We start from the raw sequence: 25,284 nt of genomic DNA, 5'->3' as shown, positions 1-25,284 counted from the left end.
AATATAATCACAAGTCTCTGTGGCGCAATTGGTTAGCGCCTTAGGCCGTTAGTTTAAAGGTTGGTGATTTGAGCCCACCCAGAGATGCTATCATTCCATTTATACTGATGTGGAAAGACCTTCCTGGATTTACAGTAAGCTCGCTTTTGACCTGCTTTGTTTCCTATTGTCACATGTGATTGGTGTGTTGTTGAACATGAAAGATGACAAGTTCCTATACCTGCTGCTATACTATACCTAAATGGCTGTCAATGGTCTCTGATCTTCTGTTACTCAATAGCTTGATCATTCTGTGGTCTCCATGGAACATATCATTTATTCATATTAATCCGGCAAGTATGACAATGTAAATGATGTCAATCTGGCATGAAAACCCTTAGCATTTAAATGTATTTCGCTTGAAGGACAATGTTGGTCCAGTATGTGTGTATTTGTGTGAATATGTGTGCCTATACGACATGAAAGTGACTCGCCATTACATCATTCTTCCAGGGTCAGTCCCCTAATTATTTTGAATGGGCTTGGCGATCATATATTACATTCGTGAAAACGCAGTTGTTTAAGATATATATTTATCAAATAATATTTGTGATTGTGGCCAAATTTACTCCTGCCAGATGCCTTTTTATATAATGTTGTGCTGACGAACATTGTGCTACATTTTTGCCCTTTTAAGGCCATTCAAAAAGCTAACAAACGTTAGAAAACTACAGGGCTACTTCCTTGAAAATGTTGCGGCACTTTCGATGCACATTGACACAACCATTGGAACAAAGTGTTGTTGTTTCGTAAACTCCATGTACAGTTGGATGAGATCACGGATGGCCAGCGATCAAGTGTCAGGGTCAGACACACAACAAGTCTCTGTGGCGCAATTGGTTAGCGCGTTAGACTGTTAATCTAAAGGTTGGTGGTTCGAGCCCACCCAGGGACGAGAGTTTTCAGTTTGTTGTGCTCCATGATGCGGATGTGACATCCTGGACCTGTAATGAGATTCCCTGTTACTTTGTCCTGCTGAGGGTCAATGTCAACACAAGCCTCTCTAGTGCAATCAGTTAGTGTGTTTGACAATCTATCTAAAGATTGGTGCTTCGACACCACCCATGGATGACATTTTTCAGATTGTAGCGATGTGAAACTTCCTGACTTGTAGAGAGCTTCCATGAGACTTTGGCCTGCTGAGGGTGAATATAATCACAAGTCTCTGTGGCGCAATTGGTTAGCGCCTTAGGCCGTTAGTTTAAAGGTTGGTGATTTGAGCCCACCCAGAGATGCTATCTTTCCATTTATAGTGATGTGGAAAGACCTTCCTGGATTTACAGTAAGCTCGCTTTTGACCTGCTTTGTTTCCTATTGTCACATGTGATTGGTGTGTTGTTGAACATGAAAGATGACAAGTTCCTATACCTGCTGCTATACTATACCTAAATGGCTGTCAATGGTCTCTGATCTTCTGTTACTCAATAGCTTGATCATTCTGTGGTCTCCATGGAACATATCATTCATTCATATTAATCCGGCATGTATGACAATGTAAATGATGTCAATCTGGCATGAAAACCCTTAGCATTTAAATGTATTTCGCTTGAAGGACAATGTTGGTCCAGTATGTGTGTATTTGTGTGAATATGTGTGCCTATACGACATGAAAGTGACTCGCCATTACATCATTCTTCCAGGGTCAGTCCCCTAATTATTTTGAATGGGCTTGGCGATCATATATTACATTCGTGAAAACGCAGTTGTTTAAGATATATATTTATCAAATTATATTTGTGATTGTGGCCAAATTTACTCCTGCCAGATGCCTTTTTATATAATGTTGTGCTGACGAACATTGTGCTACATTTTTGCCCTTTTAAGGCCATTCAAAAAGCTAACAAACGTTAGAAAACTACAGGGCTACTTCCTTGAAAATGTTGCGGCACTTTCGATGCACATTGACACAACCATTGGAACAAAGTGTTGTTGTTTCGTAAACTCCATGTACAGTTGGATGAGATCACGGATGGCCAGCGATCAAGTGTCAGGGTCAGACACACAACAAGTCTCTGTGGCGCAATTGGTTAGCGCGTTAGACTGTTAATCTAAAGGTTGGTGGTTCGAGCCCACCCAGGGACGAGAGTTTTCAGTTTGTTGTGCTCCATGATGCGGATGTGACATCCTGGACCTGTAATGAGATTCCCTGTTACTTTGTCCTGCTGAGGGTCAATGTCAACACAAGCCTCTCTAGTGCAATCAGTTAGTGTGTTTGACAATCTATCTAAAGATTGGTGCTTCGACACCACCCATGGATGACTTTTTTCAGATTGTAGCGATGTGAAACTTCCTGACTTGTAGAGAGCTTCCATGAGACTTTGGCCTGCTGAGGGTGAATATAAACACAAGTCTCTGTGGCGCAATTGGTTAGCGCCTTAGGCCGTTAGTTTAAAGGTTGGTGATTTGAGCCCACCCAGAGATGCTATTTTTTCATTTATACTGATGTGGAAAGACCTTCCTGGATTTACAGTAAGCTCGCTTTTGACCTGCTTTGTTTCCTATTGTCACATGTGATTGGTGTGTTGTTGAACATGAAAGATGACAAGTTCCTATACCTGCTGCTATACTATACCTAAATGGCTGTCAATGGTCTCTGATCTTCTGTTACTCAATAGCTTGATCATTCTGTGGTCTCCATGGAACATATCATTCATTCATATTAATCCGGCATGTATGACAATGTAAATGATGTCAATCTGGCATGAAAACCCTTAGCATTTAAATGTATTTCGCTTGAAGGACAATGTTGGTCCAGTATGTGTGTATTTGTGTGAATATGTGTGCCTATACGACATAAAAGTGACTCGCCATTACATCATTCTTCCAGGGTCAGTCCCCTAATTATTTTGAATGGGCTTGGCGATCATATATTACATTCGTGAAAACGCAGTTGTTTAAGATATATATTTATCAAATTATATTTGTGATTGTGGCCAAATTTACTCCTGCCAGATGCCTTTTTATATAACGTTGTGCTGACGAACATTGTGCTACATTTTTGCCCTTTTAAGGCCATTCAAAAAGCTAACAAACGTTAGAAAACTACAGGGCTACTTCCTTGAAAATGTTGCGGCACTTTCGATGCACATTGACACAACCATTGGAACAAAGTGTTGTTGTTTCGTAAACTCCATGTACAGTTGGATTATGTCACGGATGGCCAGCGATCAAGTGTCAGGGTCAGACACACAACAAGTCTCTGTGGCGCAATTGGTTAGCGCGTTAGACTGTTAATCTAAAGGTTGGTGGTTCGAGCCCACCCAGGGACGAGAGTTTTCAGTTTGTTGTGCTCCATGATGCGGATGTGACATCCTGGACCTGTAATGAGATTCCCTGTTACTTTGTCCTGCTGAGGGTCAATGTCAACACAAGCCTCTCTAGTGCAATCAGTTAGTGTGTTTGACAATCTATCTAAAGATTGGTGCTTCGACACCACCCATGGATGACTTTTTTCAGATTGTAGCGATGTGAAACTTCCTGACTTGTAGAGAGCTTCCATGAGACTTTGGCCTGCTGAGGGTGAATATAATCACAAGTCTCTGTGGCGCAATTGGTTAGCGCCTTAGGCCGTTAGTTTAAAGGTTGGTGATTTGAGCCCACCCAGAGATGCTATTTTTTCATTTATACTGATGTGGAAAGACCTTCCTGGATTTACAGTAAGCTCGCTTTTGACCTGCTTTGTTTCCTATTGTCACATGTGATTGGTGTGTTGTTGAACATGAAAGATGACAAGTTCCTATACCTGCTGCTATACTATACCTAAATGGCTGTCAATGGTCTCTGATCTTCTGTTACTCAATAGCTTGATCATTCTGTGGTCTCCATGGAACATATCATTCATTCATATTAATCCGGCATGTATGACAATGTAAATGATGTCAATCTGGCATGAAAACCCTTAGCATTTAAATGTATTTCGCTTGAAGGACAATGTTGGTCCAGTATGTGTGTATTTGTGTGAATATGTGTGCCTATACGACATGAAAGTGACTCGCCATTACATCATTCTTCCAGGGTCAGTCCCCTAATTATTTTGAATGGGCTTGGCGATCATATATTACATTCGTGAAAACGCAGTTGTTTAAAATATATATTTATCAAATTATATTTGTGATTGTGGCCAAATTTACTCCTGCCAGATGCCTTTTTATATAATGTTGTGCTGACGAACATTGTGCTACATTTTTGCCCTTTTAAGGCCATTCAAAAAGCTAACAAACGTTAGAAAACTACAGGGCTACTTCCTTGAAAATGTTGCGGCACTTTCGATGCACGTTGACACAACCATTGGAACAAAGTGTTGTTGTTTCGTAAACTCCATGTACAGTTGGATGAGATCACGGATGGCCAGCGATCAAGTGTCAGGGTCAGACACACAACAAGTCTCTGTGGCGCAATTGGTTAGCGAGTTAGACTGTTAATCTAAAGGTTGGTGGTTCGAGGCCACCCAGGGCCGAGAGTTTTCAGTTTGTTGTGCTCCATGATGCGGATGTGACATCCTGGACCTGTAATGAGATTCCCTGTTACTTTGTCCTGCTGAGGGTCAATGCCAACACAAGCCTCTCTAGTGCAATCAGTTAGTGTGTTTGACAATCTATCTAAAGATTGGTGCTTCGACACCACCCATGGATGACATTTTTCAGATTGTAGCGATGTGAAACTTCCTGACTTGTAGTGAGCTTCCATGAGACTTTGGCCTGCTGAGGGTGAATATAATCACAAGTCTCTGTGGCGCAATTGGTTAGCGCCTTAGGCGTTTAGTTTAAAGGTTGGTGATTTGAGCCCACCCAGAGATGCTATCATTCCATTTATACTGATGTGGAAAGACCTTCCTGGATTTACAGTAAGCTCGCTTTTGACCTGCTTTGTTTCCTATTGTCACATGTGATTGGTGTGTTGTTGAACATGAAAGATGACAAGTTCCTATACCTGCTGCTATACTATACCTAAATGGCTGTCAATGGTCTCTGATCTTCTCTTACTCAATAGCTTGATCATTCTGTGGTCTCCATGGAACATATCATTCATTCATATTAATCCGGCATGTATGACAATGTAAATGATGTCAATCTGGCATGAAAACCCTTAGCATTTAAATGTATTTCGCTTGAAGGACAATGTTGGTCCAGTATGTGTGTATTTGTGTGAATATGTGTGCCTATACGACATGAAAGTGACTCGCCATTACATCATTCTTCCAGGGTCAGTCCCCTAATTATTTTGAATGGGCTTGGCGATCATATATTACATTCGTGAAAACGCAGTTGTTTAAGATATATATTTATCAAATTATATTTGTGATTGTGGCCAAATTCACTCCTGCCAGATGCCTTTTTATATAATGTTGTGCTGACGAACATTGTGCTACATTTTTGCCCTTTTAAGGCCATTCAAAAAGCTAACAAACGTTAGAAAACTACAGGACTACTTCCTTGAAAATGTTGCGGCACTTTCGATGCACATTGACACAACCATTGGAACAAAGTGTTGTTGTTTCGTAAACTCCATGTACAGTTGGATGAGATCACGGATGGCCAGCGATCAAGTGTCAGGGTCAGACACACAACAAGTCTCTGTGGCGCAATTGGTTAGCGCGTTAGACTGTTAATCTAAAGGTTGGTGGTTCGAGCCCACCCAGGGCCGAGAGTTTTCAGTTTGTTGTGCTCCATGATGCGGATGTGACATCCTGGACCTGTAATGAGATTCCCTGTTACTTTGTCCTGCTGAGGGTCAATGCCAACACAAGCCTCTCTAGTGCAATCAGTTAGTGTGTTTGACAATCTATCTAAAGATTGGTGCTTCGACACCACCCATGGATGACATTTTTCAGATTGTAGCGATGTGAAACTTCCTGACTTGTAGTGAGCTTCCATGAGACTTTGGCCTGCTGAGGGTGAATATAATCACAAGTCTCTGTGGCGCAATTGGTTAGCGCCTTAGGCCGTTAGTTTAAAGGTTGGTGATTTGAGCCCACCCAGAGATGCTATCATTCCATTTATACTGATGTGGAAAGACCTTCCTGGATTTACAGTAAGCTCGCTTTTGACCTGCTTTGTTTCCTATTGTCACATGTGATTGGTGTGTTGTTGAACATGAAAGATGACAAGTTCCTATACCTGCTGCTATACTATACCTAAATGGCTGTCAATGGTCTCTGATCTTCTGTTACTCAATAGCTTGATCATTCTGTGGTCTCCATGGAACATATCATTTATTCATATTAATCCGGCATGTATGACAATGTAAATGATGTCAATCTGGCATGAAAACCCTTAGCATTTAAATGTATTTCGCTTGAAGGACAATGTTGGTCCAGTATGTGTGTATTTGTGTGAATATGTGTGCCTATACGACATGAAAGTGACTCGCCATTACATCATTCTTCCAGGGTCAGTCCCCTAATTATTTTGAATGGGCTTGGCGATCATATATTACATTCGTGAAAACGCAGTTGTTTAAGATATATATTTATCAAATTATATTTGTGATTGTGGCCAAATTCACTCCTGCCAGATGCCTTTTTATATAATGTTGTGCTGACGAACATTGTGCTACATTTTTGCCCTTTTAAGGCCATTCAAAAAGCTAACAAACGTTAGAAAACTACAGCGATACTTCCTTGAAAATGTTGCGGCACTTTCGATGCACATTGACACAACCATTGGAACAAAGTGTTGTTGTTTCGTAAACTCCAAGTACAGTTGGATGAGATCACGGATGGCCAGCGATCAAGTGTCAGGGTCAGACGCACAACAAGTCTCTGTGGCGCAATTGGTTAGCGCGTTTGACTGTTATTCTAAAGGTTGGTGGTTCGAGCCCACCCAGGGACGAGAGTTTTCAGTTTGTTGTGCTCCATGATGCGGATGTGACATCCTGGACCTGTAATGAGATTCCCTGTTACTTTGTCCTGCTGAGGGTCAATGCCAACACAAGCCTCTCTAGTGCAATCAGTTAGTGTGTTTGACTATCTATCTAAAGATTGGTGCTTCGACACCACCCATGGATGACATTTTTCAGATTGTAGCGATGTGAAACTTCCTGACTTGTAGTGAGCTTCCATGAGACTTTGGCCTGCTGAGGGTGAATATAATCACAAGTCTCTGTGGCGCAATTGGTTAGCGCCTTAGGCCGTTAGTTTAAAGGTTGGTGATTTGAGCCCACCCAGAGATGCTATCATTCCATTTATACTGATGTGGAAAGACCTTCCTGGATTTACAGTAAGCTCGCTTTTGACCTGCTTTGTTTCCTATTGTCACATGTGATTGGTGTGTTGTTGAACATGAAAGATGACAAGTTCCTATACCTGCTGCTATACTATACCTAAATGGCTGTCAATGGTCTCTGATCTTCTCTTACTCAATAGCTTGATCATTCTGTGGTCTCCATGGAACATATCATTCATTCATATTAATCCGGCATGTATGACAATGTAAATGATGTCAATCTGGCATGAAAACCCTTAGCATTTAAATGTATTTCGCTTGAAGGACAATGTTGGTCCAGTATGTGTGTATTTGTGTGAATATGTGTGCCTATACGACATGAAAGTGACTCGCCATTACATCATTCTTCCAGGGTCAGTCCCCTAATTATTTTGAATGGGCTTGGCGATCATATATTACATTCGTGAAAACGCAGTTGTTTAAGATATATATTTATCAAATTATATTTGTGATTGTGGCCAAATTCACTCCTGCCAGATGCCTTTTTATATAATGTTGTGCTGACGAACATTGTGCTACATTTTTGCCCTTTTAAGGCCATTCAAAAAGCTAACAAACGTTAGAAAACTACAGGGCTACTTCCTTGAAAATGTTGCGGCACTTTCGATGCACGTTGACACAACCATTGGAACAAAGTGTTGTTGTTTCGTAAACTCCATGTACAGTTGGATGAGATCACGGATGGCCAGCGATCAAGTGTCAGGGTCAGACACACAACAAGTCTCTGTGGCGCAATTGGTTAGCGAGTTAGACTGTTAATCTAAAGGTTGGTGGTTCGAGGCCACCCAGGGCCGAGAGTTTTCAGTTTGTTGTGCTCCATGATGCGGATGTGACATCCTGGACCTGTAATGAGATTCCCTGTTACTTTGTCCTGCTGAGGGTCAATGCCAACACAAGCCTCTCTAGTGCAATCAGTTAGTGTGTTTGACAATCTATCTAAAGATTGGTGCTTCGACACCACCCATGGATGACATTTTTCAGATTGTAGCGATGTGAAACTTCCTGACTTGTAGTGAGCTTCCATGAGACTTTGGCCTGCTGAGGGTGAATATAATCACAAGTCTCTGTGGCGCAATTGGTTAGCGCCTTAGGCGTTTAGTTTAAAGGTTGGTGATTTGAGCCCACCCAGAGATGCTATCATTCCATTTATACTGATGTGGAAAGACCTTCCTGGATTTACAGTAAGCTCGCTTTTGACCTGCTTTGTTTCCTATTGTCACATGTGATTGGTGTGTTGTTGAACATGAAAGATGACAAGTTCCTATACCTGCTGCTATACTATACCTAAATGGCTGTCAATGGTCTCTGATCTTCTCTTACTCAATAGCTTGATCATTCTGTGGTCTCCATGGAACATATCATTCATTCATATTAATCCGGCATGTATGACAATGTAAATGATGTCAATCTGGCATGAAAACCCTTAGCATTTAAATGTATTTCACTTGAAGGACAATGTTGGTCCAGTATGTGTGTATTTGTGTGAATATGTGTGCCTATACGACATGAAAGTGACTCGCCATTACATCATTCTTCCAGGGTCAGTCCCCTAATTATTTTGAATGGGCTTGGCGATCATATATTACATTCGTGAAAACGCAGTTGTTTAAGATATATATTTATCAAATTATATTTGTGATTGTGGCCAAATTCACTCCTGCCAGATGCCTTTTTATATAATGTTGTGCTGACAAACATTGTGCTACATTTTTGCCCTTTTAAGGCCATTCAAAAAGCTAACAAACGTTAGAAAACTACAGCGATACTTCCTTGAAAATGTTGCGGCACTTTCGATGCACATTGACACAACCATTGGAACAAAGTGTTGTTGTTTCGTAAACTCCAAGTACAGTTGGATGAGATCACGGATGGCCAGCGATCAAGTGTCAGGGTCAGACGCACAACAAGTCTCTGTGGCGCAATTGGTTAGCGCGTTTGACTGTTATTCTAAAGGTTGGTGGTTCGAGCCCACCCAGGGACGGGAGTTTTCAGTTTGTTGTGCTCCATGATGCGGATGTGACATCCTGGACCTGTAATGAGATTCTCTGTTACTTTGTCCTGCTGAGGGTCAATGCCAACACAAGCCTCTTTAGTGCAATCAGATAGTGTGTTTGACAATCTATCTAAAGATTGGTGCTTCGACACCACCCATGGATGACATCTTTCAGATTGTAGCGATGTGAAACTTCCTGACTTGTAGTGAGCTTCCATGAGACTTTGGCCTGCTGAGGGTGAATATAATCACAAGTCTCTGTGGCGCAATTGGTTAGCGCCTTAGGCCGTTTAGTTTAAAGGTTGGTGATTTGAGCCCACCCAGAGATGCTATCATTCCATTTATACTGATGTGGAAAGACCTTCCTGGATTTACAGTAAGCTCGCTTTTGACCTGCTTTGTTTCCTATTGTCACATGTGATTGGTGTGTTGTTGAACATGAAAGATGACAAGTTCCTATACCTGCTGCTATACTATACCTAAATGGCTGTCAATGGTCTCTGATCTTCTCTTACTCAATAGCTTGATCATTCTGTGGTCTCCATGGAACATATCATTCATTCATATTAATCCGGCATGTATGACAATGTAAATGATGTCAATCTGGCATGAAAACCCTTAGCATTTAAATGTATTTCACTTGAAGGACAATGTTGGTCCAGTATGTGTGTATTTGTGTGAATATGTGTGCCTATACGACATGAAAGTGACTCGCCATTACATCATTCTTCCAGGGTCAGTCCCCTAATTATTTTGAATGGGCTTGGCGATCATATATTACATTCGTGAAAACGCAGTTGTTTAAGATATATATTTATCAAATTATATTTGTGATTGTGGCCAAATTCACTCCTGCCAGATGCCTTTTTATATAATGTTGTGCTGACGAACATTGTGCTACATTTTTGCCCTTTTAAGGCCATTCAAAAAGCTAACAAACGTTAGAAAACTACAGCGATACTTCCTTGAAAATGTTGCGGCACTTTCGATGCACATTGACACAACCATTGGAACAAAGTGTTGTTGTTTCGTAAACTCCAAGTACAGTTGGATGAGATCACGGATGGCCAGCGATCAAGTGTCAGGGTCAGACGCACAACAAGTCTCTGTGGCGCAATTGGTTAGCGCGTTTGACTGTTATTCTAAAGGTTGGTGGTTCGAGCCCACCCAGGGACGGGAGTTTTCAGTTTGTTGTGCTCCATGATGCGGATGTGACATCCTGGACCTGTAATGAGATTCTCTGTTACTTTGTCCTGCTGAGGGTCAATGCCAACACAAGCCTCTTTAGTGCAATCAGATAGTGTGTTTGACAATCTATCTAAAGATTGGTGCTTCAACACCACCCCTTTGGATGACATTTTTCAGATTGAAGCGATGTGAAACTTCCTGACTTGTAGTAAGCTTCCATGAGACTTTGGCCTGCTGAGGGTGAATATAATCACAAGTCTCTGTGGCGCAATTGGTTAGCGCCTTAGGCCGTTAGTTTAAAGGTTGGTGATTTCAGCCCACCCAGAGATGCTATCTTTCCATTTATAGTGATGTGGAAAGACCTTCCTGGATTTACAGTAAGCTCGCTTTTGACCTGCTTTGTTTCCTATTGTCACATGTGATTGGTGTGTTGTTGAACATGAAAGATGACAAGTTCCTATACCTGCTGCTATACTATACCTAAATGGCTGTCAATGGTCTCTGATCTTCTCTTACTCAATAGCTTGATCATTCTGTGGTCTCCATGGAACATATCATTCATTCATATTAATCCGGCATGTATGACAATGTAAATGATGTCAATCTGGCATGAAAACCCTTAGCATTTAAATGTATTTCGCTTGAAGGACAATGTTGGTCCAGTATGTGTGTATTTGTGTGAATATGTGTGCCTATACGACATGAAAGTGACTCGCCATTACATCATTCTTCCAGGGTCAGTCCCCTAATTATTTTGAATGGGCTTGGCGATCATATATTACATTCGTGAAAACGCAGTTGTTTAAGATATATATTTATCAAATTATATTTGTGATTGTGGCCAAATTCACTCCTGCCAGATGCCTTTTTATATAATGTTGTGCTGACGAACATTGTGCTACATTTTTGCCCTTTTAAGGCCATTCAAAAAGCTAACAAACGTTAGAAAACTACAGGACTACTTCCTTGAAAATGTTGCGGCACTTTCGATGCACGTTGACACAACCATTGGAACAAAGTGTTGTTGTTTCGTAAACTCCATGTACAGTTGGATGAGATCACGGATGGCCAGCGATCAAGTGTCAGGGTCAGACACACAACAAGTCTCTGTGGCGCAATTGGTTAGCGCGTTAGACTGTTAATCTAAAGGTTGGTGGTTCGAGCCCACCCAGGGAAGACAGTTTTCAGCTTGTTGTGCTCCATGATGCGGATGTGACATCCTGGACCTGTAATGAGATTCCCTGTTACTTTGTCCTGCTGAGCGTCAATGCCAACACAAGCCTCTCTAGTGCAATCAGTTAGTGTGTTTGACTATCTATCTAAAGATTGGTGCTTCGACACCACCCATGGATGACATTTTTCAGATTGTAGCGATGTGAAACTTCCTGACTTGTAGTAAGCTTCCATGAGACTTTGGCCTGCTGAGGGTGAATATAATCACAAGTCTCTGTGGCGCAATTGGTTAGCGCCTTAGGCCGTTAGTTTAAAGGTTGGTGATTTCAGCCCACCCAGAGATGCTATCTTTCCATTTATAGTGATGTGGAAAGACCTTCCTGGATTTACCGTAAGCTCGCTTTTGACCTGCTTTGTTTCCTATTGTCACATGTGATTGGTGTGTTGTTGAACATGAAAGATGACAAGTTCCTATACCTGCTGCTATACTATACCTAAATGGCTGTCAATGGTCTCTGATATTATGTTACTCAATAGCTTGATCATTCTGTGGTCTCCATGGAACATATCATTTATTCATATTAATCCGGCAAGTATGACAATGTAAATGATGTCAATCTGGCATGAAAACCCTTAGCATTTAAATGTATTTCGCTTGAAGGACAATGTTGGTCCAGTATGTGTGTATTTGTGTGAATATGTGTGCCTATACGACATGAAAGTGACTCGCCATTACATCATTCTTCCAGGGTCAGTCCCCTAATTATTTTGAATGGGCTTGGCGATCATATATTACATTCGTGAAAACGCAGTTGTTTAAGATATATATTTATCAAATTATATTTGTGATTGTGGCCAAATTCACTCCTGCCAGATGCCTTTTTATATAATGTTGTGCTGACGAACATTGTGCTACATTTTTGCCCTTTTAAGGCCATTCAAAAAGCTAACAAACGTTAGAAAACTACAGGACTACTTCCTTGAAAATGTTGCGGCACTTTCGATGCACGTTGACACAACCATTGGAACAAAGTGTTGTTGTTTCGTAAACTCCATGTACAGTTGGATGAGATCACGGATGGCCAGCGATCAAGTGTCAGGGTCAGACACACAACAAGTCTCTGTGGCGCAATTGGTTAGCGCGTTAGACTGTTAATCTAAAGGTTGGTGGTTCGAGCCCACCCAGGGACGACAGTTTTCAGTTTGTTGTGCTCCATGATGCGGATGTGACATCCTGGACCTGTAATGAGATTCCCTGTTACTTTGTCCAGCTGAGGGTCAATGCCAACACAAGCCTCTCTAGTGCAATCAGTTAGTGTGTTTGACAATCTATCTAAAGATTGGTGCTTCGACACCACCCATGGATGACATTTTTCAGATTGTAGCGATGTGAAACTTCCTGACTTGTAGTGAGCTTCCATGAGACTTTGGCCTGCTGAGGGTGAATATAATCACAAGTCTCTGTGGCGCAATTGGTTAGCGCCTTAGGCCGTTAGTTTAAAGGTTGGTTATTTGAGCCCACCCAGAGATGCTATTTTTCCATTTATAGTGATGTGGAAAGACCTTCCTGGATTTACAGTAAGCTCGCTTTTGACCTGCTTTGTTTCCTATTGTAACATGTGATTGGTGTGTTGTTGAACATGAAAGATGACAAGTTCCTATACCTGCTGCTATACTATACCTAAATTGCTGTCAATGGTCTCTGATATTATGTTACTCAATAGCTTGATCATTCTGTGGTCTCCATGGAACATATCATTTATTCATATTAATCCGGCAAGTATGACAATGTAAATGATGTCAATCTGGCATGAAAACCCTTAGCATTTAAATGTATTTCGCTTGAAGGACAATGTTGGTCCAGTATGTGTGTATTTGTGTGAATATGTGTGCCTATACGACATGAAAGTGACTCGCCATTACATCATTCTTCCAGGGTCAGTCCCCTAATTATTTTGAATGGGTTTGGCGATCATATATTACATTCGTGAAAACGCAGTTGTTTAAGATATATATTTATCAAATTATATTTGTGATTGTGGCCAAATTCACTCCTGCCAGATGCCTTTTTATATAATGTTGTGCTGACGAACATTGTGCTACATTTTTGCCCTTTTAAGGCCATTCAAAAAGCTAACAAACGTTAGAAAACTACAGGGCTACTTCCTTGAAAATGTTGCGGCACTTTCGATGCACGTTGACACAACCATTGGAACAAAGTGTTGTTGTTTCGTAAACTCCATGTACAGTTGGATGAGATCACGGATGGCCAGCGATCAAGTGTCAGGGTCAGACACACAACAAGTCTCTGTGGCGCAATTGGTTAGCGCGTTAGACTGTTAATCTAAAGGTTGGTGGTTCGAGCCCACCCAGGGAAGACAGTTTTCAGCTTGTTGTGCTCCATGATGCGGATGTGACATCCTGGACCTGTAATGAGATTCCCTGTTACTTTGTCCTGCTGAGGGTCAATGCCAACACAAGCCTCTCTAGTGCAATCAGTTAGTGTGTTTGACTATCTATCTAAAGATTGGTGCTTCGACACCACCCATGGATGACATTTTTCAGATTGTAGCGATGTGAAACTTCCTGACTTGTAGTGAGCTTCCATGAGACTTTGGCCTGCTGAGGGTGAATATAATCACAAGTCTCTGTGGCGCAATTGGTTAGCGCCTTAGGCCGTTAGTTTAAAGGTTGGTTATTTGAGCCCACCCAGAGATGCTATCTTTCCATTTATAGTGATGTGGAAAGACCTTCCTGGATTTACAGTAAGCTCGCTTTTGACCTGCTTTGTTTCCTATTGTCACATGTGATTGGTGTGTTGTTGAACATGATAGATGACAAGTTCCTATACCTGCTGCTATACTATACCTAAATGGCTGTCAATGGTCTCTGATCTTCTCTTACTCAATAGCTTGATCATTCTGTGGTCTCCATGGAACATATCATTCATTCATATTAATCCGGCATGTATGACAATGTAAATGATGTCAATCTGGCATGAAAACCCTTAGCATTTAAATGTATTTCGCTTGAAGGACAATGTTGGTCCAGTATGTGTGTATTTGTGTGAATATGTGTGCCTATACGACATGAAAGTGACTCGCCATTACATCATTCTTCCAGGGTCAGTCCCCTAATTATTTTGAATGGGCTTGGCGATCATATATTACATTCGTGAAAACGCAGTTGTTTAAGATATATATTTATCAAATTATATTTGTGATTGTGGCCAAATTCACTCCTGCCAGATGCCTTTTTATATAATGTTGTGCTGACGAACATTGTGCTACATTTTTGCCCTTTTAAGGCCATTCAAAAAGCTAACAAACGTTAGAAAACTACAGGACTACTTCCTTGAAAATGTTGCGGCACTTTCGATGCACGTTGACACAACCATTGGAACAAAGTGTTGTTGTTTCGTAAACTCCATGTACAGTTGGATGAGATCACGGATGGCCAGCGATCAAGTGTCAGGGTCAGACACACAACAAGTCTCTATGGCGCAATTGGTTAGCGCGTTAGACTGTTAATCTAAAGGTTGGTGGTTCGAGCCCACCCAGGGACGAGAGTTTTCAGTTTGTTGTGCTCCATGATGCGGATGTGACATCCTGGACCTGTAATGAGATTCCCTGTTACTTTGTCCTGCTGAGGGTCAATGCCAACACAAGCCTCTTTAGTGCAATCAGATAGTGTGTTTGACAATCTATCTAAAGATTGGTGCTTCAACACCACCCATGGATGACATTTTTCAGATTGAAGCGATGTGAAACTTCCTGACTTGTAGTAAGCTTCCATGAGACTTTGGCCTGCTGAGGGTGAATATAATCACAAGTCTCTGTGGCGCAATTGGTTAGCGCCTTAGGCCGTTAGTTTAAAGGTTGGTGATTTCAGCCCACCCAGAGATGCTATCTTTCCATTTATAGTGATGTGGAAAGACCTTCCTGGATTTACCGTAAGCTCGCTTTTGACCTGCTTTGTTTCCTATTGTCACATGTGATTGGTGTGTTGTTGAACATGAAAGATGACAAGTTCCTATACCTGCTGCTATACTATACCTAAATGGCTGTCAATGGTCTCTGATATTATGTTACTCAATAGCTTGATCATTCTGTGGTCTCCATGGAACATATCATTTATTCATATTAATCCGGCAAGTATGACAATGTAAATGATGTCAATCTGGCATGAAAACCCTTAGCATTTAAATGTATTTCGCTTGAAGGACAATGTTGGTCCAGTATGTGTGTATTTGTGTGAATATGTGTGCCTATACGACATGAAAGTGACTCGCCATTACATCATTCTTCCAGGGTCAGTCCCCTAATTATTTTGAATGGGCTTGGCGATCATATATTACATTCGTGAAAACGCAGTTGTTTAAGATATATATTTATCAAATTATATTTGTGATTGTGGCCAAATTCACTCCTGCCAGATGCCTTTTTATATAATGTTGTGCTGACGAACATTGTGCTACATTTTTGCCCTTTTAAGGCCATTCAAAAAGCTAACAAACGTTAGAAAACTACAGGACTACTTCCTTGAAAATGTTGCGGCACTTTCGATGCACGTTGACACAACCATTGGAACAAAGTGTTGTTGTTTCGTAAACTCCATGTACAGTTGGATGAGATCACGGATGGCCAGCGATCAAGTGTCAGGGTCAGACACACAACAAGTCTCTGTGGCGCAATTGGTTAGCGCGTTAGACTGTTAATCTAAAGGTTGGTGGTTCGAGCCCACCCAGGGACGACCGTTTTCAGTTTGTTGTGCTCCATGATGCGGATGTGACATCCTGGACCTGTAATGAGATTCCCTGTTACTTTGTCCAGCTGAGGGTCAATGCCAACACAAGCCTCTCTAGTGCAATCAGTTAGTGTGTTTGACAATCTATCTAAAGATTGGTGCTTCGACACCACCCATGGATGACATTTTTCAGATTGTAGCGATGTGAAACTTCCTGACTTGTAGTGAGCTTCCATGAGACTTTGGCCTGCTGAGGGTGAATATAATCACAAGTCTCTGTGGCGCAATTGGTTAGCGCCTTAGGCCGTTAGTTTAAAGGTTGGTTATTTGAGCCCACCCAGAGATGCTATTTTTCCATTTATAGTGATGTGGAAAGACCTTCCTGGATTTACAGTAAGCTCGCTTTTGACCTGCTTTGTTTCCTATTGTAACATGTGATTGGTGTGTTGTTGAACATGAAAGATGACAAGTTCCTATACCTGCTGCTATACTATACCTAAATTGCTGTCAATGGTCTCTGATATTATGTTACTCAATAGCTTGATCATTCTGTGGTCTCCATGGAACATATCATTTATTCATATTAATCCGGCAAGTATGACAATGTAAATGATGTCAATCTGGCATGAAAACCCTTAGCATTTAAATGTATTTCGCTTGAAGGACAATGTTGGTCCAGTATGTGTGTATTTGTGTGAATATGTGTGCCTATACGACATGAAAGTGACTCGCCATTACATCATTCTTCCAGGGTCAGTCCCCTAATTATTTTGAATGGGCTTGGCGATCATATATTACATTCGTGAAAACGCAGTTGTTTAAGATATATATTTATCAAATTATATTTGTGATTGTGGCCAAATTCACTCCTGCCAGATGCCTTTTTATATAATGTTGTGCTGACGAACATTGTGCTACATTTTTGCCCTTTTAAGGCCATTCAAAAAGCTAACAAACGTTAGAAAACTACAGGACTACTTCCTTGAAAATGTTGCGGCACTTTCGATGCACGTTGACACAACCATTGGAACAAAGTGTTGTTGTTTCGTAAACTCCATGTACAGTTGGATGAGATCACGGATGGCCAGCGATCAAGTGTCAGGGTCAGACACACAGCAAGTCTCTGTGGCGCAATTGGTTAGCGCGTTAGACTGTTAATCTAAAGGTTGGTGGTTCGAGCCCACCCAGGGCCGAGACTTTTCAGTTTGTTGTGCTCCATGATGCGGATGTGACATCCTGGACCTGTAATGAGATTCCCTGTTACTTTGTCCTGCTGAGGGTCAATGCCAACACAAGCCTCTCAAGTGCAATCAGTTAGTGTGTTTGACAATCTATCTAAAGATTGGTGCTTCGACACCACCCATGGATGACATTCTTCAGATTGAAGCGATGTGAAACTTCCTGACTTGTAGTGAGCTTCCATGAGACTTTGGCCTGCTGAGGGTGAATATAATCACAAGTCTCTGTGGCGCAATTGGTTAGCGCCTTAGGCCGTTAGTTTAAAGGTTACTTATTTGAGCCCACCCAGAGATGCTATCTTTCCATTTATAGTGATGTGGAAAGACCTTCCTGGATTTACAGTAAGCTCGCTTTTGACCTGCTTTGTTTCCTATTGTCACATGTGATTGGTGTGTTGTTGAACATGAAAGATGACAAGTTCCTATACCTGCTGCTATACTATACCTAAATGGCTGTCAATGGTCTCTGATCTTCTGTTACTCAATAGCTTGATCATTCTGTGGTCTCCATGGAACATATCATTTATTCATATTAATCCGGCAAGTATGACAATGTAAATGATGTCAATCTGGCATGAAAACCCTTAGCATTTAAATGTATTTCGCTTGAAGTACAATGTTGGTCCAGTATGTGTGTGTTTGTGTGAATATGTGTGCCTATACGACATGAAAGTGACTCGCCATTACATCATTCTTCCAGGGTCAGTCCCCTAATTATTTTGAATGGGCTTGGCGATCATATATTACATTCGTGAAAACGCAGTTGTTTAAGATATATATTTATCAAATTATATTTGTGATTGTGGCCAAATTTACTCCTGCCAGATGCCTTTTTATATAATGTTGTGCTGACGAACATTGTGCTACATTTTTGCCCTTTTAAGGCCATTCAAAAAGCTAACAAACGTTAGAAAACTACAGCGATACTTTCTTGAAAATGTTGCGGCACTTTCGATGCACATTGACACAACCATTGGAACAAAGTGTTGTTGTTTCGTAAACTCCAAGTACAGTTGGATGAGATCACGGATGGCCAGCGATCAAGTGTCAGGGTCAGACGCACAACAAGTCTCTGTGGCGCAATTGGTTAGCGCGTTTGACTGTTATTCTAAAGGTTGGTGCTTCGAGCCCACCCAGGGACGAGAGTTTTCAGTTTGTTGTGCTCCATGATGCGGATGTGACATCCTGGACCTGTAATGAGATTCTCTGTTACTTTGTCCTGCTGAGGGTCAATGCCAACACAAGCCTCTTTAGTGCAATCAGATAGTGTGTTTGACAATCTATCTAAAGATTGGTGCTTCAACACCACCCATGGATGACATTTTTCAGATTGAAGCGATGTGAAACTTCCTGACTTGTAGTAAGCTTCCATGAGACTTTGGCCTGCTGAGGGTGAATATAATCACAAGTCTCTGTGGCGCAATTGGTTAGCGCCTTAGGCCGTTAGTTTAATGGTTGGTGATTTCAGCCCACCCAGAGATGCTATCTTTCCATTTATAGTGATGTGGAAAGACCTTCCTGGATTTACAGTAAGCTCGCTTTTGACCTGCTTTGTTTCCTATTGTCACATGTGATTGGTGTGTTGTTGAACATGAAAGATGACAAGTTCCTATACCTGCTGCTATACTATACCTAAATGGCTGTCAATGGTCTCTGATATTATGTTACTCAATAGCTTGATCATTCTGTGGTCTCCATGGAACATATCATTTATTCATATTAATCCGGCAAGTATGACAATGTAAATGATGTCAATCTGGCATGAAAACCCTTAGCATTTAAATGTATTTCGCTTGAAGGACAATGTTGGTCCAGTATGTGTGTATTTGTGTGAATATGTGTGCCTATACGACATGAAAGTGACTCGCCATTACATCATTCTTCCAGGGTCAGTCCCCTAATTATTTTGAATGGGCTTGGCGATCATATATTACATTCGTGAAAACGCAGTTGTTTAAGATATATATTTATCAAATTATATTTGTGATTGTGGCCAAATTCACTCCTGCCAGATGCCTTTTTATATAATGTTGTGCTGACGAACATTGTGCTACATTTTTGCCCTTTTAAGGCCATTCAAAAAGCTAACAAACGTTAGAAAACTACAGGACTACTTCCATGAAAATGTTGCGGCACTTTCGATGCACGTTGACACAACCATTGGAACAAAGTTTTGTTGTTTCGTAAACTCCATGTACAGTTGGATGAGATCACGGATGGCCAGCGATCAAGTGTCAGGGTCAGACACACAACAAGTCTCTGTGGCGCAATTGGTTAGCGCGTTAGACTGTTAATCTAAAGGTTGGTGGTTCGAGCCCACCCAGGGAAGAAAGTTTTCAGCTTGTTGTGCTCCATGATGCGGATGTGACATCCTGGACCTGTAATGAGATTCCCTGTTACTTTGTCCTGCTGAGGGTCAATGCCAACACAAGCCTCTCTAGTGCAATCAGTTAGTGTGTTTGACTATCTATCTAAAGATTGGTGCTTCGACACCACCCATGGATGACATTTTTCAGATTGTAGCGATGTGAAACTTCCTGACTTGTAGTGAGCTTCCATGAGACTTTGGCCTGCTGAGGGTGAATATAATCACAAGTCTCTGTGGCGCAATTGGTTAGCACCTTAGGCCGTTAGTTTAAAGGTTGGTTATTTGAGCCAACCCAGAGATGCTATCTTTCCATTTATAGTGATGTGGAAAGACCTTCCTGGATTTACAGTAAGCTCGCTTTTGACCTGCTTTGTTTCCTATTGTCACATGTGATTGGTGTGTTGTTGAACATGATAGATGACAAGTTCCTATACCTGCTGCTATACTATACCTAAATGGCTGTCAATGGTCTCTGATCTTCTCTTACTCAATAGCTTGATCATTCTGTGGTCTCCATGGAACATATCATTTATTCATATTAATCCGGCAAGTATGACAATGTAAATGATGTCAATCTGGCATGAAAACCCTTAGCATTTAAATGTATTTCGCTTGAAGGACAATGTTGGTCCAGTATGTGTGTATTTGTGTGAATATGTGTGCCTATACGACATGAAAGTGACTCGCCATTACATCATTCTTCCAGGGTCAGTCCCCTAATTATTTTGAATGGGCTTGGCGATCATATATTACATTCGTGAAAACGCAGTTGTTTAAGATATATATTTATCAAATTATATTTGTGATTGTGGCCAAATTCACTCCTGCCAGATGCCTTTTTATATAATGTTGTGCTGACGAACATTGTGCTACATTTTTGCCCTTTTAAGGCCATTCAAAAAGCTAACAAACGTTAGAAAACTACAGGACTACTTCCTTGAAAATGTTGCGGCACTTTCGATGCACGTTGACACAACCATTGGAACAAAGTGTTGTTGTTTCGTAAACTCCATGTACAGTTGGATGAGATCACGGATGGCCAGTGATCAAGTGTCAGGGTCAGACACACAACAAGTCTCTGTGGCGCAATTGGTTAGCGCGTTAGACTGTTAATCTAAAGGTTGGTGGTTCGAGCCCACCCAGGGACGACAGTTTTCAGTTTGTTGTGCTCCATGATGCGGATGTGACATCCTGGACCTGTAATGAGATTCCCTGTTACTTTGTCCAGCTGAGGGTCAATGCCAACACAAGCCTCTCTAGTGCAATCAGTTAGTGTGTTTGACAATCTATCGAAAGATTGGTGCTTCGACACCACCCATGGATGACATTTTTCAGATTGTAGCGATGTGAAACTTCCTGACTTGTAGTGAGCTTCCATGAGACTTTGGCCTGCTGAGGGTGAATATAATCACAAGTCTCTGTGGCGCAATTGGTTAGCGCCTTAGGCCGTTAGTTTAAAGGTTGGTTATTTGAGCCCACCCAGAGATGCTATTTTTCCATTTATAGTGATGTGGAAAGACCTTCCTGGATTTACAGTAAGCTCGCTTTTGACCTGCTTTGTTTCCTATTGTCACATGTGATTGGTGTGTTGTTGAACATGAAAGATGACAAGTTCCTATACCTGCTGCTATACTATACCTAAATTGCTGTCAATGGTCTCTGATATTATGTTACTCAATAGCTTGATCATTCTGTGGTCTCCATGGAACATATCATTTATTCATATTAATCCGGCAAGTATGACAATGTAAATGATGTCAATCTGGCATGAAAACCCTTAGCATTTAAATGTATTTCGCTTGAAGGACAATGTTGGTCCAGTATGTGTGTATTTGTGTGAATATGTGTGCCTATACGACATGAAAGTGACTCGCCATTACATCATTCTTCCAGGGTCAGTCCCCTAATTATTTTGAATGGGCTTGGCGATCATATATTACATTCGTGAAAACGCAGTTGTTTAAGATATATATTTATCAAATTATATTTGTGATTGTGGCCAAATTCACTCCTGCCAGATGCCTTTTTATATAATGTTGTGCTGACGAACATTGTGCTACATTTTTGCCCTTTTAAGGCCATTCAAAAAGCTAACAAACGTTAGAAAACTACAGGACTACTTCCTTGAAAATGTTGCGGCACTTTCGATGCACGTTGACACAACCATTGGAACAAAGTGTTGTTGTTTCGTAAACTCCATGTACAGTTGGATGAGATCACGGATGGCCAGCGATCAAGTGTCAGGGTAAGACACACAACAAGTCTCTGTGGCGCAATTGGTTAGCGCGTTAGACTGTTAATCTAAAGGTTGGTGGTTCGAGCCCACCCAGGGACGACAGTTTTCAGTTTGTTGTGCTCCATGATGCGGATGTGACATCCTGGACCTGTAATGAGATTCCCTGTTACTTTGTCCAGCTGAGGGTCAATGCCAACACAAGCCTCTCTAGTGCAATCAGTTAGTGTGTTTGACAATCTATCTAAAGATTGGTGCTTCGACACCACCCATGGATGACATTTTTCAGATTGTAGCGATGTGAAACTTCCTGACTTGTAGTGAGCTTCCATGAGACTTTGGCCTGCTGAGGGTGAATATAATCACAAGTCTCTGTGGCGCAATTGGTTAGCGCCTTAGGCCGTTAGTTTAAAGGTTGGTTATTTGAGCCCACCCAGAGATGCTATTTTTCCATTTATAGTGATGTGGAAAGACCTTCCTGGATTTACAGTAAGCTCGCTTTTGACCTGCTTTGTTTCCTATTGTCACATGTGATTGGTGTGTTGTTGAACATGAAAGATGACAAGTTCCTATACCTGCTGCTATACTATACCTAAATGGCTGTCAATGGTCTCTGATATTATGTTACTCAATAGCTTGATCATTCTGTGGTCTCCATGGAACATATCATTTATTCATATTAATCCGGCAAGTATGACAATGTAAATGATGTCAATCTGGCATGAAAACCCTTAGCATTTAAATGTATTTCGCTTGAAGGACAATGTTGGTCCAGTATGTGTGTATTTGTGTGAATATGTGTGCCTATACGACATGAAAGTGACTCGCCATTACATCATTCTTCCAGGGTCAGTCCCCTAATTATTTTGAATGGGCTTGGCGGTCATATATTACATTCGTGAAAACGCAGTTGTTTAAGATATATATTTATCAAATTATATTTGTGATTGTGGCCAAATTCACTCCTGCCAGATGCCTTTTTATATAATGTTGTGCTGACGAACATTGTGCTACATTTTTGCCCTTTTAAGGCCATTCAAAAAGCTAACAAACGTTAGAAAACTACAGGACTACTTCCTTGAAAATGTTGCGGCACTTTCGATGCACGTTGACACAACCATTGGAACAAAGTGTTGTTGTTTCGTAAACTCCATGTACAGTTGGATGAGATCACGGATGGCCAGCGATCAAGTGTCAGGGTCAGACACACAACAAGTCTCTGTGGCGCAATTGGTTAGCGCGTTAGACTGTTAATCTAAAGGTTGGTGGTTCGAGCCCACCCAGGGACGACAGTTTTCAGTTTGTTGTGCTCCATGATGCGGATGTGACATCCTGGACCTGTAATGAGATTCCCTGTTACTTTGTCCAGCTGAGGGTCAATGCCAACACAAGCCTCTCTAGTGCAATCAGTTAGTGTGTTTGACAATCTATCTAAAGATTGGTGCTTCGACACCACCCATGGATGACATTTTTCAGATTGTAGCGATGTGAAACTTCCTGACTTGTAGTGAGCTTCCATGAGACTTTGGCCTGCTGAGGGTGAATATAATCACAAGTCTCTGTGGCGCAATTGGTTAGCGCCTTAGGCCGTTAGTTTAAAGGTTGGTTATTTGAGCCCACCCAGAGATGCTATTTTTCCATTTATAGTGATGTGGAAAGACCTTCCTGGATTTACAGTAAGCTCGCTTTTGACCTGCTTTGTTTCCTATTGTCACATGTGATTGGTGTGTTGTTGAACATGAAAGATGACAAGTTCCTATACCTGCTGCTATACTATACCTAAATTGCTGTCAATGGTCTCTGATATTATGTTACTCAATAGCTTGATCATTCTGTGGTCTCCATGGAACATATCATTTATTCATATTAATCCGGCAAGTATGACAATGTAAATGATGTCAATCTGGCATGAAAACCCTTAGCATTTAAATGTATTTCGCTTGAAGGACAATGTTGGTCCAGTATGTGTGTATTTGTGTGAATATGTGTGCCTATACGACATGAAAGTGACTCGCCATTACATCATTCTTCCAGGGTCAGTCCCCTAATTATTTTGAATGGGCTTGGCGATCATATATTACATTCGTGAAAACGCAGTTGTTTAAGATATATATTTATCAAATTATATTTGTGATTGTGGCCAAATTCACTCCTGCCAGATGCCTTTTTATATAATGTTGTGCTGACGAACATTGTGCTACATTTTTGCCCTTTTAAGGCCATTCAAAAAGCTAACAAACGTTAGAAAACTACAGGACTACTTCCTTGAAAATGTTGCGGCACTTTCGATGCACGTTGACACAACCATTGGAACAAAGTGTTGTTGTTTCGTAAACTCCATGTACAGTTGGATGAGATCACGGATGGCCAGCGATCAAGTGTCAGGGTCAGACACACAACAAGTCTCTGTGGCGCAATTGGTTAGCGCGTTAGACTGTTAATCTAAAGGTTGGTGGTTCGAGCCCACCCAGGGACGAGAGTTTTCAGTTTGTTGTGCTCCATGATGCGGATGTGACATCCTGGACCTGTAATGAGATTCCCTGTTACTTTGTCCTGCTGAGGGTCAATGCCAACACAAGCCTCTCTAGTGCAATCAGTTAGTGTGTTTGACAATCTATCTAAAGATTGGTGCTTCGACACCACCCATGGATGACATTTTTCAGATTGTAGCGATGTGAAACTTCCTAACTTGTAGTGAGCTTCCATGAGACTTTGGCCTGCTGAGGGTGAATATAATCACAAGTCTCTGTGGCGCAATTGGTTAGCGCCTTAGGCCGTTAGTTTAAAGGTTGGTTATTTGAGCCCACCCAGAGATGCTATCTTTCCATTTATACTGATGTGGAAAGACCTTCCTGGATTTACAGTAAGCTCGTTTTTGACCTGCTTTGTTTCCTATTGTCACATGTGATTGGTGTGTTGTTGAACATGAAAGATGACAAGTTCCTATACCTGCTGCTATACTATACCTAAATGGCTGTCAATGGTCTCTGATATTATGTTACTCAATAGCTTGATCATTCTGTGGTCTCCATGGAACATATCATTTATTCATATTAATCCGGCAAGTATGACAATGTAAATGA

General features: G+C 41.3%; 17 non-coding genes across 17 annotated transcripts; all 17 read left to right on the top strand.

Moving 5' to 3' along the window:
* The first annotated feature begins 860 nt into the window (after nucleotides 1–860).
* On the top strand, nucleotides 861–934 carry trnan-guu (transfer RNA asparagine (anticodon GUU)). The gene has a single exon. It is a non-coding gene; the product is annotated as a tRNA-Asn (tRNA).
* A 1,113-nt stretch (nucleotides 935–2,047) lies between these two features.
* On the top strand, nucleotides 2,048–2,121 carry trnan-guu (transfer RNA asparagine (anticodon GUU)). The gene has a single exon. It is a non-coding gene; the product is annotated as a tRNA-Asn (tRNA).
* Nucleotides 2,122–3,234: 1,113 nt separating this feature from the next.
* Nucleotides 3,235–3,308, top strand: trnan-guu (transfer RNA asparagine (anticodon GUU)). Its single transcript has one exon. It is a non-coding gene; the product is annotated as a tRNA-Asn (tRNA).
* A 2,300-nt stretch (nucleotides 3,309–5,608) lies between these two features.
* trnan-guu (transfer RNA asparagine (anticodon GUU)) lies at nucleotides 5,609–5,682 on the top strand. Its single transcript has one exon. It is a non-coding gene; the product is annotated as a tRNA-Asn (tRNA).
* A 1,113-nt stretch (nucleotides 5,683–6,795) lies between these two features.
* Nucleotides 6,796–6,869, top strand: trnan-guu (transfer RNA asparagine (anticodon GUU)). Its single transcript has one exon. It is a non-coding gene; the product is annotated as a tRNA-Asn (tRNA).
* Nucleotides 6,870–9,169: 2,300 nt separating this feature from the next.
* trnan-guu (transfer RNA asparagine (anticodon GUU)) lies at nucleotides 9,170–9,243 on the top strand. The gene has a single exon. It is a non-coding gene; the product is annotated as a tRNA-Asn (tRNA).
* A 1,114-nt stretch (nucleotides 9,244–10,357) lies between these two features.
* trnan-guu (transfer RNA asparagine (anticodon GUU)) lies at nucleotides 10,358–10,431 on the top strand. Its single transcript has one exon. It is a non-coding gene; the product is annotated as a tRNA-Asn (tRNA).
* Nucleotides 10,432–11,546: 1,115 nt separating this feature from the next.
* Nucleotides 11,547–11,623, top strand: trnan-guu (transfer RNA asparagine (anticodon GUU)). The gene has a single exon. It is a non-coding gene; the product is annotated as a tRNA-Asn (tRNA).
* Nucleotides 11,624–12,733: 1,110 nt separating this feature from the next.
* Nucleotides 12,734–12,807, top strand: trnan-guu (transfer RNA asparagine (anticodon GUU)). The gene has a single exon. It is a non-coding gene; the product is annotated as a tRNA-Asn (tRNA).
* A 1,113-nt stretch (nucleotides 12,808–13,920) lies between these two features.
* On the top strand, nucleotides 13,921–13,997 carry trnan-guu (transfer RNA asparagine (anticodon GUU)). The gene has a single exon. It is a non-coding gene; the product is annotated as a tRNA-Asn (tRNA).
* A 1,110-nt stretch (nucleotides 13,998–15,107) lies between these two features.
* Nucleotides 15,108–15,181, top strand: trnan-guu (transfer RNA asparagine (anticodon GUU)). The gene has a single exon. It is a non-coding gene; the product is annotated as a tRNA-Asn (tRNA).
* A 1,113-nt stretch (nucleotides 15,182–16,294) lies between these two features.
* On the top strand, nucleotides 16,295–16,368 carry trnan-guu (transfer RNA asparagine (anticodon GUU)). Its single transcript has one exon. It is a non-coding gene; the product is annotated as a tRNA-Asn (tRNA).
* Nucleotides 16,369–17,481: 1,113 nt separating this feature from the next.
* On the top strand, nucleotides 17,482–17,555 carry trnan-guu (transfer RNA asparagine (anticodon GUU)). The gene has a single exon. It is a non-coding gene; the product is annotated as a tRNA-Asn (tRNA).
* Nucleotides 17,556–21,042: 3,487 nt separating this feature from the next.
* trnan-guu (transfer RNA asparagine (anticodon GUU)) lies at nucleotides 21,043–21,116 on the top strand. The gene has a single exon. It is a non-coding gene; the product is annotated as a tRNA-Asn (tRNA).
* Nucleotides 21,117–22,229: 1,113 nt separating this feature from the next.
* On the top strand, nucleotides 22,230–22,303 carry trnan-guu (transfer RNA asparagine (anticodon GUU)). The gene has a single exon. It is a non-coding gene; the product is annotated as a tRNA-Asn (tRNA).
* A 1,113-nt stretch (nucleotides 22,304–23,416) lies between these two features.
* trnan-guu (transfer RNA asparagine (anticodon GUU)) lies at nucleotides 23,417–23,490 on the top strand. The gene has a single exon. It is a non-coding gene; the product is annotated as a tRNA-Asn (tRNA).
* A 1,113-nt stretch (nucleotides 23,491–24,603) lies between these two features.
* trnan-guu (transfer RNA asparagine (anticodon GUU)) lies at nucleotides 24,604–24,677 on the top strand. Its single transcript has one exon. It is a non-coding gene; the product is annotated as a tRNA-Asn (tRNA).
* Nucleotides 24,678–25,284: the final 607 nt, after the last annotated feature.

Source organism: Salmo salar, chromosome 07 (assembly GCF_965601325.2).
Source record: "Salmo salar chromosome 07, fSalSal1, whole genome shotgun sequence".
NCBI lineage: Eukaryota > Metazoa > Chordata > Actinopteri > Salmoniformes > Salmonidae > Salmo > Salmo salar.
The sequence above is the reverse complement of the archived record's forward strand: the minus strand, read 5'-3'. Positions and strand labels throughout refer to the sequence as shown.